The sequence below is a fragment of the Petaurus breviceps genome, unplaced genomic scaffold (genome assembly GCF_028583685.1).
Source record: "Petaurus breviceps papuanus isolate PSGF00001 unplaced genomic scaffold, PetGlider_PUasm1.0 90692, whole genome shotgun sequence".
Taxonomy (NCBI): domain Eukaryota; kingdom Metazoa; phylum Chordata; class Mammalia; order Diprotodontia; family Petauridae; genus Petaurus; species Petaurus breviceps.
This window is the reverse complement of record NW_027187313.1, coordinates 344,163-350,699: the sequence shown is the minus strand read 5'-3', so window position 1 is coordinate 350,699 and position 6,537 is coordinate 344,163. Positions and strand designations below refer to the sequence as shown.

At 42.1% G+C, this 6,537-nt stretch overlaps 1 protein-coding gene across 1 annotated transcript in view; it reads left to right on the top strand.

Moving 5' to 3' along the window:
• LHX4 (LIM homeobox 4) overlaps positions 1–6,537 on the top strand; it is a 63,850-nt gene that overhangs the window by 22,956 nt on the left and 34,357 nt on the right. The gene's annotated exons all lie outside the window — the stretch shown is intronic.

Genomic DNA, 6,537 nt, shown 5'->3' with positions numbered 1-6,537 from the left:
CACTGTTACCATCACCATCATCATCATCACTGTTTCCATCACCATCATCATTATCACCGTCACCATCATCACTGTTGTGATTACCATCACTGTCACCATCACCATCACCATTACCATCATGGGAATTGTTTTTCAGACAAAATAGCTTTAGGGAATTATCTTACCCCCTATCATCTACTCTCAGACTTTGGATATAATATTTGTTTCTTGTTAAAGATGGCAGGGTAGAAAAGGGATGGCATATATAATATAAATATGCAGTCTTAGTTCAGTTTTAAGCTATCAAGACTTAGTACCCAGTAGGTGCTTAATATACATTTATTGAATTGAACAAGGTTCTGGCTGTGTCAGTTAGATATTGTCAGTTGGCAAATCCTTTAGTTTTGTGTGTTTAACTTTTAGGTAAACCTAAGACTTTTTGGGACACCCTGTACAGCACTTTAAAGACTGCAAAGTGCTTTTTGATCTTCACAACAATCCTCCGAGTTAGGGAGTGCTGATATAATCCTCTTTTTACAGATGAGGAAAGTGAGGCATAAGAACGGTGGACTGTGTTTAATCAGGGAAGGCCTCCTGAAGGAGACAAGGAGTTTACCCAATACATTCAGACATGAGAACATTCCTGGGAAGGGTATAGAAAAGACATATGAATGATTGCATTTTTCAGGTTTCATTCAGATGTTTAGCATCATGTAAAAACACCTTCTAATCAAAATAAGCTCAGCCCAAGATAGAATGACCTGGATATGAGATGGTGGGGAGGGTAAATTATTTTTTAGAAGTTCTTTTTTAGGGGTGGCTAGGTGGCACAGTGAATAGAGCACTGACCCTGAAGTCAGGAAGACCTGAGTTCAAACCAGGCCTCAGGCACTTAACACAAAAACTAGCTGTGTGACCTTGGGCAATTCACTTAACCCCAATTGCCCTCCAAAAAAAAAAAAAGAGAGAAGTTCTTTTCTTCCAGAACTTTTTTATTTTTTGCTTTTTTGGAGGGGAGAAGGTAGGGCAATTGGAGTTAAGTGACTTGCCCAAAGTCACATGGCTAGTTTTTGTGTTAAGTGTCTGAGGCCGGATTTGAACTCAGGTCCTCCTGATTCCAGGGCCAGTGCTCTATTCACTGTGCCACCTAGCCACCCCAGAACTTCTTTTTTAAACCCAGATATTTAGATAAGGCAAATTCTGCAAGTAACGAAGATGCTGAGGATTTAATCTTTTTTAGAGTCTCAGGCTGATCTGACTTTTGAAAGGTTATTGAAGATTTGTATGGTTATTTGCTGAGCTGCATCTACAGCATCTATCCAAATGAAGACCAGAGGGTGGAAGACAATGCAGGACTGTGCCTGTTGTCCATTTGTCACCTAATCAGATACCAACTTCCTCATGCTCATCTCTGTTTCCTGGGAGGGGAGTCTTGCCCCCCCCCCCCCAGACAGATAAGAGTCTTGCTTACGATCAGAGACTGTCTTCTGCTGTTTTTGGAATTCCTCCTGGGCTTTCCGCTTTATCCTTACCTGCTTTTTGTAGTTGTGCTGCTCCCTCTACTTCCTATTTTCTTTTTTCTCTTCTCACCTAGGTCCCCTTTCCCTGGTTTTTACCTTTTCCTGGTGTTCACTTAGATGCTGTCAATTGACACTCTTCACTTCATACTTTTGCCCACATCCTTTCCCTTACCCCAACCCAGCAGACCCCAGCTCTCATGGGCTTCCTGAATGAGGCAAATCCCATTGGTTCTCTTGGATGACTTCAGGCCAAATCAACAGAGGCTTAGGGAAGACAAAGTCGTGTGTGTGTGTGTGTGTGTATGTGTGTGTGTATGCGTGTGTATTTGTATGTATGAAAGAGATAGAAAGAGGGAGAGGTAGGAACAAAAAAACAGAGAGCGATATACAGAGAGATGGAGAGATATAGAGACAAAGAGTGGGAAGAAGAAGAAAGAAGGGAAAAAGAGAAAAGGAGGAAGGAAGAGGAGCGAGGTCAGAAGGGAGAGAGATGGAGAGAGGGAGGAGGGAAGAAATAAAGAGAGGGAGGGACATACAGAGAGAAAGATAGAAGGAAAGAGATGGAGAGAGACAGTGAAGGAGGGAGAGGAGAGAGGAAGGGAGAAAGAAAGTGGGGGAAGATAAAGAAAGAAGAAGAAGAGGCGAAGGAAGAGAGAGAGAAGACATTGGGGTCAGAAAGACATGGAGACAGCAAGGTGGCATATTGAAATTGCTTTTTAAAAAAGGTCAAAGTAATTTGTTCCTGTTGGGGGGCACTCCACACCTCAATTTGTAACCTCTTGTTGAATGATTTCTAGGAGTTGGAGTGAGAGAGGAAGATGCATTTCCTTAATAATAGCAATTTGAGTAGAGAGAGTAAGCACCGAAGAAAGAGCAGCCAGAACCTTACTAAAACCGGTCTTTGTTCAGAATCCCAGATACCTTTCACTGTATACTTCATACTCCAGCCTAACCGGACCTCTTCTTAGCCCCAGCACATACCCTTCCCCGCCTGCCTGCCTGTGACTGTTTTGAATGTTTTATTCCTGGATGGTCAGTCCATCCTCTTTTCCCGTCAATTCCCTGTCTAGCCTTTAAATCCCTCCCTAAATATTGCCTTCTCCAGTAATACTATGGATTCCTTCCCCTTGACAGCTCATCATACTTTATTTTGTAACTTCCGTGCATATATCAATACTGCCCCTTATTGGTTATCTATGTTTTTATCTTATGTCTTTACTCAAACAAAAGTCCTTTGAGGGCTGAGACGTATGTCTTATCTAAACATTGCCTCTCTTAGCCCCTGATGCAGGGTTTTGTACACAACTGGTGTTTAATAAAACTTTTCCGAATGAATGACTCAGTCAACAAACTAGGAATCTTAAGAGGAGGAGATGAGAGTGAGTATACGCCAGGCATGGGGATGAATGAATTCCCTGGAGTGTTAGAGATCATTTAGCAGCCCCACTGAATTAGGCGGGGATGACGATGGGTGGGTGGGAAACACAATACATATAAAGGGGAGGCTAGGAAGTCAGAATAGGGCAACAGAAGCCCAAAAGATAGCTCTAGAAAAGAAATCTCCCACTTCCCCAATGATGAGTAAGACTTAAAACCCAGTACCTGCTGGATACTCCTTTCTAGTTTCTGGACTTGAATTGTCAGTCAGGTTCCACTTCACTCAGGGTTTGGGGATTAAGGAGGTTAGATAATGAGACTGTGGTCAGGGTGGCATATTTCAGATTTAGAGAGGCAGTAAAAGGTATTAGAGGGAGAGAAAGGAGCTATTTTGTAGGAATAGAACTAGCGAAAGGAGATGGAAGGATTTAAAGTTTAAAGAGGAGTCACTGAGTGCCATTAGAAAGTCTACCATAATAAATGGCATGTTGGTAAATGTTTAACAACCTGGCTCTTGGATTTAAAAAAAAATGCGCATAAGACACACTTTTATTTAATCTTCATTATTCACTTTTTCCCCCATCACTGTCTTAAGTTTAAATAATCAACAAAACAGTATCTCAAGCCCTAATTTGTAGCACTGGTCAATTTCAGAGGTGTAAATGCTCACACTGCAAATTTAACAATCAGCTCTGGAAGTCAGTATAAGCTGGCTCCAGCACACCTGCTCCTTGTGAACAATAACAATAACAGTATCTCACATTTATACAACAGTTTGCAATTTATAGGGGGAAATGGCAACTCTAGTATCAATGTGCATCTTTTACAACTCCTTTCCCTGAATCATTCTAATCAGTAGGTGTGACATAGGTTCTATATTTCTGTGAAATATAGTAACATCTCTACCTTATTTTCCATTTTATCTCCTAGCACTCTAGTTCAGTCCCATTGTGGCCTTTTAAAAATGATTTTATTTATCTATTTTTAATATCATAGTTATTACAGAATTCCTCCTTCTTCCTTCCCTCACCTCCAACTGAATCTTCTCTTGTAACAAAGAAAAGTCGTTTAAAAAATGCACCAGGTACTGTGATTGTATCTGTCAACATATGCCTCATTCTACCCCAGTAGTCCTCATTTTTTTCTACCAAGAGGAAGGAGGTATGCTTCATTATCTCTTTTCCCAGACCATCACTGATTTTTCCATTACTCAGAGCTTGACTTTCTTCTAGTGACCTTTTCATTCACACTGCTGTAGTTTTGTATATTGTTTTTTGGTTCTGCTTTTTCCACTCAGAATCCATTCAAACCAATCTTCTCATGTTCTCTGAATTCCTCACACTCATCTCAATAATCTTGCATTACATTCCTATAACATAGTTTGCCCATGCATTTCCCAGTTGATGGGCTCCCCCTTAGTTCCTGATTCTCTGCTACCACAAATATTGCTGCTATAAAATATTGGTATATGCTAGATGTTGGTTTCTTTGACCTCCTTAATGAATATGCCTAGTAGTGGGACTTTTGTTACCCTTTGCCCAGACAATTGCAATAACCTCAAGTCTTTTTGCATAGAACAAGATATATCTGTATCCAAGAAGTGAGGCAAGACAGTGTTTGCTAATGGCCAAGGTGTCTTGGAACTTCATTCCTTGGAGCTGCCAGTCCGTGGCTTGGCTCACTAAGTCATGCAGGCTTTGAAGCTGGTGTCTGGTCTGGGCTTACCACCAGCACACTGCCTATTTTTGCTGATGGTGGATCAGCGAAAGGTGTGGGTTTGGCAGCAGCAGTCAGTGGAGGTGGGGGATGGGGGAGAAACGATGTACTCACTGGGACAGCCTCTGGTCTTTATCCTAATGTCAGTTAAGGGCACGAAATCTACACAAGTGCTTTAGAAGGGAATCCTGAGAACCTAGTACTTGACTTTACCCATGGAAATGGAATTCTTGATTCTCCAAGTAAACTTGTTTAATCTTTTTTTACTATAAAAATGTGAAATGTTATTACTATTATGGATATGGATTATAATAATTATGCAGATTAGGTCCTCATCTTCAAAGATCTAGTTGGGGGTAGGGAGTGGTAATGGGAGGATAAAATACATCCAAATACAGGTTCAAATGTGATTGGTGCACTGAAGTCAAACAGAAGAGGATGAGGGATCAGAAAAGGAAAGGATGGATCCCTTTCAGCTGCAGAAGGTTTGATGTAAGAGAGGATACCACGATAGGGTTTGAAGGAAGAGAAGGATTTCAACAGGGAGGGAGCCCATTCCAGGCCATGAAGACAGTGTGCAGAGAGGGAGGAGAAGGCAGTTATCCTGTTTATTTGGAACAGAGACTATCTGAAATGGAAAAGTATGATCAGTTTGGAAAGTTAGGTTGGAGTCAGATGGGCCTTGAATGCCCAAACTCAGGAGTTTGTGTTTTATCCAGAAAGCAATAGGGAGTCATTGAAGGTTGAGGAGAAGCAATGAAGAGCAGTACTAGCTGACTATTACAAAACTACATCAAACACCATCTCTCACTGCCTATATCCAATCTACTGCCAAGACATGCTTATTTCACCTTTGCCACATTTCTCAAATACATCCCCTTCTGTCCTCTGACACTGCCACCACTCTAATGCAGGCCTTCATCACCTCACACCTGGGCTATTACAATAATGTGATAGTGGGTCTACCTGCTTCAAGTCTCTCCAATTCTAATCCATCCTCCATTCACTTCCAAAGAGATTTTTTTCTTTTTTTTTCCAAAGAGATTTTCCTACAGTTCAGGTCCAATCATGTCTCCCCCATATTTAATAAACCCCAATGGCTTCCTGATTCCTCCAGGATCAAATACAAAATGCTCTGTTTGGCATTCAAAGCTCTTCATACCTGAATCCCCTCCTGCCTTTCCAGTCTTCTTAAATCTTACTCCCTGAAATGTACTCTTCAAAAGAGTAACAATGGCCTTCTGGCTGTCCCATTAAGAAGATACTGCACCTCCCATGCCTGGAATGCTCTCCCTCTTCATCTCTGCCTACTGATCTTTCTGGCTTCCTTTAAGTACCAGCTAAAACCCCACCTTCTACAGGAAATGTTCCCTAACTCCATTAAATCCCAGTGCCTCCCCACTTTTTAATTATTTCCCATTTATCCTCTATATAGCTCACTTTGTATATATTTTGTGTGCATGTTGTCTCCCTCACTGGATAGTAAGTTCCTTGAGGGCAGGGACTGTCTTTTGCGTCTTTTTGTATCCCCTGCCCCTAACACAGTACCTGGTACCAAGTAAGCATTAATAAATATTTATTGATTGATTTTACTCCCAGCGCGGTGGGAAAGATGGAAGGTTTTAGAGGGCAGGATTTCCCCAACATTGGAGAGGAGAGGTGCAGTAATTCTAACAATGGGCAGCAGAGGGTGCTGTTGGTATGTGCGTGGGGCAGAAAGACTCTCGCTAGGAGGGAGGGCATGCCTTGCTGCTGCTGCATTTTTCTTGTTGGGGGGGCTGCTGAAGAGTCTTCTATCGATGGCAAGAGGGTGGTTCTCTCTCTCTTTCTCTCCATCTACCCCCCCTTTTTTCCTTCCTTTCTCCCCCTCTCCCTTCCTTCCTTTCTCCCCCTCTCCCCTCTCCCTCCCCCCCTCCCTTCCTTCCTTCCTTCCTTCCTTCCTTCC